This window comes from Stegostoma tigrinum, unplaced genomic scaffold (genome assembly GCF_030684315.1).
Source record: "Stegostoma tigrinum isolate sSteTig4 unplaced genomic scaffold, sSteTig4.hap1 scaffold_177, whole genome shotgun sequence".
In the NCBI taxonomy this organism is placed as follows: domain Eukaryota; kingdom Metazoa; phylum Chordata; class Chondrichthyes; order Orectolobiformes; family Stegostomatidae; genus Stegostoma; species Stegostoma tigrinum.
Window position 1 is genome coordinate 265,107 of NW_026728117.1, and position 12,838 is coordinate 277,944.

The window sequence follows — 12,838 nt, forward strand, 5'->3', positions numbered from 1 at the left end:
ATAAAATGCCAACCTCAGCGATCACAATTCTGTTATGTTTACTTTAGTGATGGAAAGGTATAGGTGTACACCACTGGGCAAGAGTTGTATCTGGGGGAAAGGCAATTACGATGAGATTTGGCAAGATTTTGGGAGCATAGGATGGGGAAGGAAACTGCAAGGGATGGGCACAATAGAAATGTAGAGCTTATTCAAGGAAAAGTTCCTGTGTGTCCTAGATAAGTATGTACCTGTCAGGCCGGGAGGAAGCTGCAGAGCGCGGGAGCCGTGGTTTACGAAGGAAGTGGAATCTCTGGTCAAGAGGAAGCAGAAGGCTTCTGTTACTATAAGATGTGAATGCTCAGTTAGGGTGCTTGAGGGTTACAAGGTAGCCAGGAAAGACCGAAAGAGAGAGCTCAGAAGAGCCAGGAGGAGACTTGAGAAGTTGTTGGCGGATAGGATCAGGGTAAACCATAAGGTTTTCTATCGGTATTTAAGAAATAAAAGAATGAGAAAAGTAAGATTAGACCCAATCAAGGATAGCAGTGGGAAGTTGTGTGTGGAGTCAGATGAGATAGGGGAAGCGCTAAATGAATATTTTTCAACAGTATTCACTCTAGAAAACGACAATGTTGTCGAGGAGAATACAGAGATACAGGCTACTGGACTAGGTGGGATTGAGGTTCACAAGGAAGAGGTATTTGAAATCCTACAGAGGGTGAAGATAGCTATGACCCCTGGGCCAGATGGGATTTATCCTCGGATCCTCGGGGAATCCAGGGAGGAGATTGCCGAGCCTTTGCCATTGATCTTTAACTCGTCATTGTCTGCAGGAATAGTGCCAGATGACTGGAGGATAGCAATTGTGGTGCTCATGTTCAAGAAGGGGAGTAGAGACAACCCTGGTAATTATCGGCCAGTGAGCCTTACCTCAGTTGTTGGTAAAGTGTTGGAAAAGGTTATATGGGATAGGATTTACAATCATCTGGAAAAGAATAAATTGATTAGGGATAGTCAGCACAGTTTTGTGAAGGGTAGGTCGTGCCTCGCAAACCTTATTGAGTTCTTTTGAGAAGGTGACCAAACAGGTAGATGAGAGTAAACCGGTTCATGTGGAGTGTATGGATTTCAGCAAGGCATTCGATAAGGTTCCCCAGAACAGACTATTGTACAAAATGCAGAGGAATGGAATTGTGGGAGATATAGCAGTTTGGATCAGAAATTGGCCTGCTGAAAGAAGACAGAGGGTGGTAGTTGATGGGAAACGTTCATCCTGGAGACCAGTTTCTGGTGGTACCGCAAGGGTCGGTGTTGGGTCCACTGCTGTTTGTCATTTTTATAAATGACCTGGATGAGGGCAGTGAAGGATGGGTTAGTAAATTTGCAGACGACACTAAGATAGGTGGAGTTGTGGATAGTGACAAAGGATTGGTTGCAGAGAGACACAGATAAGCTGCAGAGCTGGGCTGAGAGGTGGCAAATGGAGTTTAATGCAGACAAGTGTGAGGTGATGCACTTCAGCAGGAGTAACCAGAAGGCAAAGTACAGGGCTAATGGTAAGATGCTTAGTAGTATAGATGAGCAGAGAGATCTTGGTGTCCATGAACACAGATCCTTGAAAGTTGCCACCCAGGTTGACAGGGCTGTTAAGAAGGCATACAGTGTTTTAGCTTTGATTAATAGAGGGATCGAGTTCCGGAACCGAGAGGTTATGGTGAAGCTGTACAAAACTCTGGTGCGGCCGCACTTGGAGTATTGTATACAGTTCTGGTCACCGCATTATAAGAAGGATGTGGAAGCTTTGGAAAGGGTGCAGAGGAGATTTACTAGGATGTTGCCTGGTATGGAGGGAAGGTCTTACGAGGAATGGCTGAGGGACTTGAGGCTGTCTTCATTAGAGAGAAGAAGGTTGAGAGGTGACTTAATTGAAACATATAAAATAATCAGAGGGTGAGATAGGGTGGATAGGGAGAGCCTTTTTCCTAGGATGGTGACGGCGAGCACGAGGGGGCAGAGCTTTAAATTGAGGGGTGAAAGATACAGGACAGATGTCAGAGGTAGTTTCTTTACTCAGACAGTAGTAAGGGAATGGAACGCTTTGCCTGCAACGGTAGTAGATTCGCCAACTTCAGGTACATTTAAGTGGTCATTGGACAAGCATATGGACGTACATGGAATAGTTGCAGGTTAGATGGGCTTGAGATCGGCATGACAGGTCAGCACAAGATCGAGGGCCGAAGGGCCTGTCCTGTGCTGTAATGTTCTATGTTCTATCTTCTATGGCTAGCTCACAGGGACAGTCCCTGTGAGCGGCTCAGGGCTGCGGGGGACAGTCCCTGTGAGCGGCTCAGGGCTGCGGGGGACAGTCCCTGTGAGCGGCTCAGGGCTGCGGGGGACAGTCCCTGTGAGCGGCTCAGGGCTGCGGGGGACAGTCCCTGTGAGCGGCTCAGGGCTGCGGGGGACAGTCCCTGTGAGCGGCTCAGGGCTGCGGGGGACAGTCCCTGTGAGCGGCTCAGGGCTGCGGGGGACAGTCCCTGTGAGCGGCTCAGGGCTGCGGGGGACAGTCCCTGTGAGCGGCTCAGGGCTGCGGGGGACAGTCCCTGTGAGCGGCTCAGGGCTGCGGGGGACAGTCCCTGTGAGCGGCTCAGGGCTGCGGGGGACAGTCCCTGTGAGCGGCTCAGGGCTGCGGGGGACAGTCCCTGTGAGCGGCTCAGGGCTGCGGGGGACAGTCCCTGTGAGCGGCTCAGGGCTGCGGGGGACAGTCCCTGTGAGCGGCTCAGGGCTGCGGGGGACAGTCCCTGTGAGCGGCTCAGGGCTGCGGGGGACAGTCCCTGTGAGCGGCTCAGGGCTGCGGGGGACAGTCCCTGTGAGCGGCTCAGGGCTGCGGGGGACAGTCCCTGTGAGCGGCTCAGGGCTGCGGGGGACAGTCCCTGTGAGCGGCTCAGGGCTGCGGGGGACAGTCCCTGTGAGCGGCTCAGGGCTGCGGGGGACAGTCCCTGTGAGCGGCTCAGGGCTGCGGGGGACAGTCCCTGTGAGCGGCTCAGGGCTGCGGGGGACAGTCCCTGTGAGCGGCTCAGGGCTGCGGGGGACAGTCCCTGTGAGCGGCTCAGGGCTGCGGGGGACAGTCCCTGTGAGCGGCTCAGGGCTGCGGGGGACAGTCCCTGTGAGCGGCTCAGGGCTGCGGGGGTCAGTCCCTGTGAGCGGCTCAGGGCTGCGGGGGACAGTCCCTGTGAGCGGCTCAGGGCTGCGGGGGACAGTCCCTGTGAGCGGGACAGGGCTGCGGGGGCAAATCGCTGTCAGCGGGTCAGGGCTGCGGAGGCCAGTCCCTTTGAGCGGGTCAGGGCTGCGGGGGCAAATAGCTGTCAGCGGGTCAGTGGTGCGGAGGACAGGGCTGCGGTGGCAAATAGCTGTCAGCGGGTCAGGGGTGCGGGGGACAGTCCCTGCGAGCGGGTCAGGGGTGCGGGGGACAGTCCCTGTGACCGGCTCAGGGCTGCAGGGGACAGTCCCTGTGAGCGCGTCAGGGCTGCGGGGGGCAAGTCGCTGTGAGCGGGTCAGCGCTGCGGGGGGCCAGTCCCTGTGAGCGGGTCAGGGCTGCAGGGGGCCAGTCCCTGTGAGCGGGTCAGGACTGCAGGGGGCCAGTCCCGGTGCGCGGGTCAGGGCTGCGGGGGCCAGTCCCTGTCAGCGGGACAGTACTGCGGAGTAAATCGCTGTGAGCGGGTCGGGACTGCAGGGGGCAAGTTGCTGTGAGCGGGTCAGGGCTGCGGGACCCAGTCCCTGTGAGCGGGTCAGGGCTGCGGGACCCAGTCCCTGTGAGCGGGACAGGGCTTCGGGGCCCAGGCCGCAGTGAGCGGGTCAGGCCTGCGGGGCCCGGTCCCTGGAAACGGGTCAGGGCAGCGGCGGCAAGCCGCTTCGAGCGGGTTAGGGCGGTGGGGGCAGGCCGCTGCGAGCGGGTCTGGGCTGCGGGGGCAATACGCTGTGAGCGGGACAGCGCTGATGGGGCCAAGCCGCTGTGAGCGGGTCAAGGCGGCGGGGCCCAGTCCATCCAGCGGGTGAGGAGGGCGGGGGCAGGTCGCTGCGAGCGGGTCAGGGCGGCGGGGGCCCGTCCCTGTGAGCGGGACACGGCTGCGGGGAGGCAATACCATGTGAGCGGGACAGGGCTGCGGGGCCCAGTCCGCTGTGAGCGGGACACGGCTGCGTGGGCCAGTCCCTGTGAGCGGGACACGGCTGCAGGGGGCAATACGCTGTGAGCGGGTCAGGGCTGCGGAACCCAGTCCCTTTGAGCGGGTCAGGGCGACGAGGCCCAGGCCGCTGTGAGCGGCTCACGGCTGCGGGGCCCAGTCCCTGTCAGCGGGACAGGGCTGCGGGGCCCAGGCCACGGTGAGTGGGTCAGGGAGCAGGGGGCAAGCCGCTGTGAGCGGGTCAGGGCGGCGGGGCCCAGGCCGCTGCAAGCGGGTCAGGGCGGCGGGGGCAGGCCGCTGCGAGCCTGTCAGGGCGGCGGGGGCAGGCCGCTGCGAGCCTGTCAGGGCGCCGGGGCCCAGTCCCTGCCAGCGGGTCAGGACTGCAGGGGGCAATACGCTGTGAGCGGGTCAGGGCTTCGGGGCCCAGGCCGCTGTTAGCAAGTCAGGGCGGCGGGGCCTGGTCCCTGTCAGGGCGACAGGGCTGCGGGGGCCAGTCCGGGAGCGGGTCAGGGCTGCGGGGGACAGTCCCTGCGAGTGGGACAGGGCTGCGGGGGGCATTACGCAGTCAGCGGGACACGGCTGCGGGGGTCAGTCACTGTGAGCGGGACAGGACTGCGGGGGGCAGGCCGCTGCGAGCGGGTCAGGGCGGCGGGGCCCAGGCCGCAGCCAGCGGGTCAGGGCAGCGGAGCCAGAGTCCCTGTGAGCGGGTCAGGGCTGCGGGGGCTAGTCCCTGTGAGCGGGTCAGGGCGGCGGGGGGCAATACGCTATTAGCGGGACAGGGCTGTGGGGGCCAGTCCCTGTGAGCGGGTCATGGCTGCGGGGGCAGGACGCTGAGAGCGGGACAGGGCTGCGGGGCCCAGTCCCTGTGAGCAGATCAGGGCTGCGGGGCCCAGTCCCTGTGAGCAGATCAGGGCTGTGGGGGCCAGTCCCTGTGAGCGGAACACGGCTGCGGGGGGCAGTACGGTGTGAGCGGGTCAGGGCTGCGGAGCCCAGGCCGCGGTGAGTGGGTCAGGGCGGCGGGGGCAGGCCGCTGCGAGCCTGTCAGGGCGGCGGGGGCAGGCCGCTGTGAGCGGGTCAGGGCTTCGGGGCCCAGGCCGCTCTGAGCAAGTCAGGGCGGCGGGGCCTGGTCCCTGTCAGGGCGACAGGGCTGCGGGGGACAGTCCCTGTGAGGGGGTCAGGACTGAGGGGGCAGGCCGCTGTGAGGGGGTCAGGACTGCAGGGGGCAATACGCTGTGAGCGGGTCAGTGCTTCGGGGCCCAGGCCCCTGCGAGCGGGTCAGGGCGGCGGGGCCAGGGTCCCTGTCAGGGCGACAGGGCTGCGGGGGCCAGTCCGGGAGCGGGTCAGGGATGCGGGGGACAGTCCCTGTGAGGGGGTCAGGGCTGTGGGGACCAGACCCTGTAAGCGGGACACGGCTGCGGGGGGCAGTACAATGTGAGCGGGTCAGGACTGCTGGGGGCCAGGCCCTGTGAGCGGGTCAGGGCTGCGGGGGGCAATACCATGTGAGCGGGACAGGGCTGCGGGGCCCAGTCCGCTGTGAGCGGGACACGGCTGCGGGGGGCCGTACGCTGTGACTGGGACAGGGCTGCAGGGCCCAGTCCCTGTGAGCGGGTCAGGGCTGCGGGGCCCAGTCCCTGTGAGCGGGTCAGGGCTGCGGGGGCCAGACCCTGTGAGCGGGACAGGGCTGCGGGGGGGCAGAGCGCTGTGAGCGGGACAGGGCTGCAGGGGGGCAGTGCGCTGTGAGCGGGACAGGACTGCTGAGGGCCAGTCCCTGTTAGTGAGCCACAGCTACGGGGGGCAGTCCCTGTGAGCGGGTCAGGGCTGCGGGGGCCAGTCGCTGTGAGCAGATCAGGGCTTTTGGGCCAGTTTTTGTGAGCAGGACACGGCTGCGGGGGGCAGTCCGCTGTGAACAGGTCAGGGCTGCGGGGGCAAGTCCCTGTTAGTGGGTCAGGGCTGCGGGCGCCAGTCGCTGTGAGCGGGACATGGCTGCAGGGTCAGTACGCTGTGAGCGGGTCAGGGCTCCGAGGGCCAGACCCTGTAAGCGGGACACGGCTGCCGGGGGCAGTACGCTGTGAGCGGGACAGGACTGCTGGGGACAAGTCACTGTGAGCAGGACACGGCTGCGGGGGGCAGTACGCTGTGAGCGGGTCAGGGCTGCGGGCGCCCGTCCCTCTGAGCGGGACACGGCTGCGGGGGGCAATACCATGTGAGCGGGACAGGGCTGCGGCTCCAATCCGCTGTGAGTAGGACAGGGCTGCGGGCTCCAGTCCCTGTGAGTGGGACACGGCTGCGGGGGCCAGTACGCTGTGCGCGGGACAGGGCTGCAGGGCCCAGGCCCTGTGAGCGGGACACGTCTGCGGGGGGCAGTACGCGGTGAGCGGGACAGGACTGCGGGGTGCAAGTCGCTGTGAGCGGGTCATGGCTGCGGGGGCAGGTCCCTGTCAGCGGGTCAGGGCTGCTGGGGGCAGTACGCTGTGAGCGGGACATGGCTGCGGGGCCAGTCCCTGTGAGCTCCAGCTCCAGTTCCCTCACGCGGTTTTCAAGGAGCTGGAGTTGGGTGCACTTCCCGCAGATGTAGTCAGCAGGGACACTAGTGGTGACCCTTACCTCCCACATTCTGCAGGAGGAGCATTCAACTGCCCTGACCTCCGTTCCCATTATTCTAAATTCCCAAAGAGACTGTTTAAAATAAAGAATAAAAAATAAACTAGTTACCTTCTGTCGCACAGAAACTTTTTTTTTGCTTCGAGGAGGAGGATGGGTGGGAGACACTACCCGAGTAGTGTTTCGGGTAATGCAACCAACACAAATATATTCATATAAATATTATAGATATGTAATATATAAAATATTATATGTATAAATATTATATACACAAATATAAATTAGTACATATATTTTCTCATTAGGTTTACCCATGCAACGAATTAAGTGACTATGTAGAGTGTTTAAAGGAGTTTAAATTGCTTACTCCCTGTGCACAATGTCCACGAGCATTCATCAAATGCCACTTTAAACAGAAACACATGAGTTAACCACAATAATAGTGAAAACAATGCAAGGTCCAATGGCTGGAATATTGAACTCTCATGTTAATGAAATAATAACTTACAACTAGCAGCAGCTAACCACTATTTCACAATACACAGTTCGAATGAGAAACACTCCACTTTCCATAGTGGAGAACAAATTTAAAACAACCATTGATCCAACTTGGTCCGCGAAGACATTCTACGAATTCGGGAAATGTTTTCTGTGTGGTGTATTCCTGATGAAGTTGATGCTAATAATGAAGCATCATTTCACTGAACTCTTGAACTTCCTGGTACGGTTACAGCCAGGAAACGTACAGATTTATCACCAATGCAGCACAGCAGGACAAGAAATGAGAACCGTCACGATTCCAGCTGCTTCAGCAAGTGGAATAGTCAAACCCCAGAATAAAACCTGCCTCGCTCGATCTTTTTCCCCTTTGTCAAACCTTGTGGTCTTTCACTGAAACATAAGCACATCAGACTACAGATTAGATTTTACCAATAAAACAGAAGTTTATTACATTGAAGAAATAAAATAAACCAAAATATCAAATATAGCAGTTTCAAAAATTTCAGAACACATCGCAAAAGAAAGTTACCCATGAGAACTTTCCCCTTGACTACTCACAAACTTAAGCTTAGCCTTCCTCAGTTTTTTCACAGTCTGCAGAATTCAAACAAAATACTCGGGGTCTGAAAGATTCACAAATAATAACCCTTACTCTGAGACAACTTATTCCTTTAACTGTTCTAAACAATCGCCTTTTCTGGAGAGACTGTGCTTAATTCTGAAGTCAATGCTTAACAAACAGAGCTTGCAGTACAGAAACAGGCTCATGATGTTATCTATGTTTCACACAAGACTCTTTCTACCCCTTTTTAACCCTACCATCCCCTTTACCTCATGTGCTCCTCTGGCTTCCTCTTAAAAGTATCTGTGCTATCATTTCAGCCACTCTTCCTGGTTCAAATTTTAACCACTTTCTGGGCAAAGTTGCTTCTCCTGAGTTTCCTGTTAGATTTATTAGTGGCTATGTAGCATCTATATTAATAAAACATTCTTCTATCTGGTCTCAAGAATGAAGCTCCAATAATAGAATTACGAGGTGTGAAGATTTGATAGAGTATAAAACTTGTGCTCTTTCCCCAACATTTTCCACTGAGGAATGAACAAGGAGAGTTCAAGAGCATCCCTGTTACATCCATTGATCAGGAGACTAAAATATCCATTAAACATTCAGTCGGCATTCCACAGCAGTAACACTGATCATATTGTAGTATTCCTCAGAGAGTTTCATGACTGATTCACTGAGAAGCAATCTTGGCTGAGGTTTCTCAGTGGATATTATTCAGAATAAAGCAACATGTTGCCTTCGGCTGTATTGGAAAGCTGCTGGTAATGGAACTGTTGAAAGCATTCACACCTTTTCTGGATCCATCTTTTATTCCTGTACTTATCTCATTGCTACACTTTTTGTGCTTTACAAAAGCATTTGCTTTGTCATTTAAAACAATGCAGTCTCTGTCTCTGTAACTTCTATCTCTGTCTAATTTTACATTGTTGCATTTTTCTTGATTCATTCACAAGATGAGGGCGTCACCGGTCAGGCAGCATTTATTGCCCATCCCTTATTGCCCGGAGGGCAGTTAAGAGTCAACCACATTGCTGTGGGTCTGGAGTCACATGTAGGGCAGACCAGGTAAGGAATGCAGTTTTCTTTCCTAAAGGACATCAGTGAACCTAGACAGGTTTTTCCAACAATCGACAATGGATTCACGGCCATCATTAGATTGTTAATTCCAAATATTTATTGAATTCAAATTCTACCATCTGCCGTGGTGGGTTTCGAACCCAGGTCCCCAAAACATTACTTGGGTTTCTGGATTAACAGTCCAGCGATAATATCACTAGACCATCACCCCTCCTCCAACTTTTAGCTGCCTAGGCCCGAATCTCTGGAATTCCCTTCCCATGCCCCTCCATTTTCACTCTTTCCTCCTGAAAGCTGCCTTTTTGGCAATACTTTATGTCACTTGTCCTAATAACTACCGATTTGTAATTAAATACACTCAGTGTGGATTTGTTCACGGGTGATCACGTCTGGGTAGTACAACAGCAAAATACTGCAAATGCTGGCAATCTAAAGTAAGACCAAAACACGCTGGAAATATTCAGCACAATGGACCTATCTTTGGACTTCTGATGGCAGGTTAATGAAACATTAATTCTGTTTCTCTGTCCACAGACGCTGCCAGACCTTCTGAGCAGTTCTGGGATTTTCTGATTTCATTTGTGTCTGATGAACTTGATTCTATATTTGAATTTCATGATTCATAGAATCCCTACAGGGTGCAAGCAGGCGATTCATCCCATCAAGTCAACACCAACCCTCCAAACAGCGTCCCAGCCAACACATCCCCTATCCTATCCCTGTAACCCTTCATCTCCAATGGCTAATCCACCTAATCTACACGTCCCTGCACACTATGGGTAATTTGGCATGGCCAATTTAGCATGGCCAATCCACCTACCCTCCACATCTTTGGACTGTGGAAGGAAACCAGAGCACCTGGAGGAAGCCCACACAGACATGGTGAGAGTGTGCAAACTCCGCACAGACAGTCTCCTGAGGCTGGAATCAAACCCTGATCCCTGGTGCTGTGAGTCAGCAGTTCTAACCACAGAGTCACTATGCCGCACCAATTTGAATTGGTGTTAAAGAGGGTCAAGGAGAGTAGAGCATTTGATGCAGCTTACGGAGGTTTCAAGGTGGCTTTGGACTAGTTCACACATGATGAATTGGTCAAAACAGAAGGTGGTGATGGAATCTGAGGGAAAGTAGCAAATGGAACAAAATAAACTCAGTGACTGCAGACAAAGGGTAATGCTCACTGTAGTTGTAGTTGAAAGGTCATTTCTATTGGGATTCCACAGGGTTCAGTATTGGGTCCTTTCCCTTTCATGGTAGATAGCAAAGAAGCAAACTTAAGTGCAGGGGGCACCATTAAAAATTTGCAGATGATAGACTAAAAATGAGTGCATGGTTGATAAAGAGGAAGAAAGCTGCAGACTTGGAATATAGTAACAATGGGCTGATCGGTTAACAGAAAGGGACAAATAGAATTTAATCTGCCGGAATGTGCAGTAAGGCATTTGGGGAGGGCAAACTAGTCAATAGGATACACAATAAATGATACAATACTGATCAGCTTAGAGGCACAGCGTATGTTTCCAGATACTGGGGGGGAGCAATGAGCAGCACATGGTTTGCAACTCTATCAGCTACAAGTTCCCCTCCAAGTCATACTCTCAACTCAACTGGGGTCAGAACCAAGTATAATCTATCCTAGAAATGGAGACTGTTCAGAGGGGCTAAGGAAATAAGCTATTTTTGTTAAAGGGTGTAGTTAGTGAAACTTCCAGAGCTGGAATGTCTGGGGAGAACCGTGTGGATTAGTAAAACACTGAGGAAGTCGAAACTCTCAGTTGTGTGAATGGTGAAGGAGGAAGACCCCACAATTTGAGGGACAGAAACTGAGCAGAAGCAGTTAAATCTAACATGCAGATTTGATAGAGAAAGAAAACCGCTCCAGATTGTTAAGTAACTGTAAAGTGACTGTTTTAGGGAGTACATGGGATGCTGTTTTGTTGTGTTTTGCAACCTTTCAAACTGAGTTATATAGTTAGTTTGGTTTGCTTTATTGTATTTTACTTTCTTTAGTGCAATGAACTGTTTTATTGTTAAAACCAAATGTGCAGCTTTGTGTGCTTATGTTTCAGTGAAAGGCTGCCACACTAAATTGAAGAAAAATTGATAATCAAGTCAGATTTCATTCTCGGATGTGGCCTGGCTTGTAACAACAGCAGCTGGAATCATAGCACCAGCAAAAGAAGAATAAATGAAAAAACTTTGTTGGGAGCAGACTGTATAGTTTTCGACATTGTAGAAGAGAAAGAGGACTAACAGAGGTGCTTCTGATCCGGAAGGGAAACAACCAATGATTCTGTTGTGCACATTATTTGCCCAAAGACAAGCATTGAATACAAGTTAATTGTGCCCTTGGACACAGCACTGTTTTAGTAGGATATGAAATTTCACTTTAGAATCCATTTTCACTCGCAAATATTGATGGGGAGCACTATTTAATAAAGTGAATTTCTTCAACATCTTCAGAGCTGCATGTTTATCATTCGTATACATGGGAAATCTCAAATTCATTTTGCAGTTACATGAAAATAATGTACAAGGAAAGGAATTTAAACTCAGTATTTTGCACTTCAATTGAGCACAGGCCTTACTCATAAAAATCTCATCTCCTGAATCCCTCTCCAGAATTGATTAACAATGGATACTATATTCATTACAGACAGTATAGGAGATTTTCCGTGTTGTAGCCCATTCCGAAATCTAGGCAAAGCTTCTTGGCGCCTCGCTGCAGGAGTTAAAGATCTGGGGAAATTGCTACATCTTACATCCCTGCCTAGGGGATGCTTCAACATCATTTCCTAAGATAACCACATGTCCATATACATGTTTTCATATTGGGGAGGTCTAAACAGGACACAAACACCTCCAAGGGTATGCCAGCTGACGCCTACATTGAAAGCGTAATACTGAGAATGCTGGAAATCTGAAATAACAGCAAGCTCTGGAGAAACTCAACAGGCCTGGCAGAATTTATGGAGAGAAAAAGGCCGAATTTTACTGTCAGCTATACATCAGTGACTAATACTATTTATTTCAGAGGAAAGGTGACCGGACCTGAAGCCTTAACTTTGATTTCTCTTCACAAATGCTGCCCAGACCGGCTGAGCTTTTTCAGCAACTTCTGTTTTTTGTCTCTTATTTACAGCATCCACAGTTCTTTTGGTTTTTAACACTATTTATTTCTTGAGTTGTAAGGTTTTTGGATTTAAGTTCTTGCCCACTGAGGTGAAAGCTATATCTAGCCCATGTAGTATGGTAGTAAAGGGATGGTGCACTGACTGTGGGGCTGCCTTATGGATGTGTGGTTAAACATTAAACATTCAGTAGGCATTCCACAGCAGTAACACTGATCATATTGTAGTATTCCTCAGAGAGTTTCATGACTGATTCACTGAGAAGCAATCTTGGCTGAGGTTTCAGAATAAAGCAACATGTTGCCTTCGGCTGTATTGGAAAGCTGCTGGTAATGGAACTGTTGAAAGCATTCACACCTTTTCTGGATCCATCTTTTATTCCTGTACTTATCTCATTGCTACACTTTTTGCGCTTTACAAAAGCATTTCCTTTGTCATTTAAAACAATGCAGTCTCTGTCTCTGCAACTTCTATCTCTTGTTTAGAACAGTTAAAGTATTTTGTTAGAATTCTGCAGACTATGAAAATACTGAGGAAGGCTAAGCTTTAAGTTTGAGAGTAGTCAAGGGGAAAGTTCTCATGGGTAACTTTCTTTTGCAATGTGTTCTGAAATTTTTGAAACTGCTATATTTGATATTTTGGTTTATTTTATTTCTTCAATGTAATAAACTTCTGTTTTATTGGTAAAATCTAATCTGTAGTCTGATGTGCTTATGTTTCAGTGAAAGACCACAAGGTTTGACAAAGGGGAAAAAGATCTAGCGAGGCAGGTTTTATTCTGGGGTTTGACTATTCCACTTGCTGAA

At 52.1% G+C, this 12,838-nt stretch overlaps 1 long non-coding RNA gene across 2 annotated transcripts in view; it reads left to right on the plus strand.

Annotated features, from left to right (window-relative positions):
• LOC132207843 (uncharacterized) overlaps positions 1-12,607 on the plus strand; it is a 127,222-nt gene extending 114,615 nt beyond the window's left edge. For both annotated transcript variants that reach the window (XR_009443903.1, XR_009443902.1), the window contains 2 exons: positions 8,778-8,889; positions 10,971-12,607. This is a non-coding gene — a long non-coding RNA (uncharacterized LOC132207843). The remainder of the gene's footprint in view (positions 1-8,777; positions 8,890-10,970) is intronic.
• Positions 12,608-12,838: the final 231 nt, after the last annotated feature.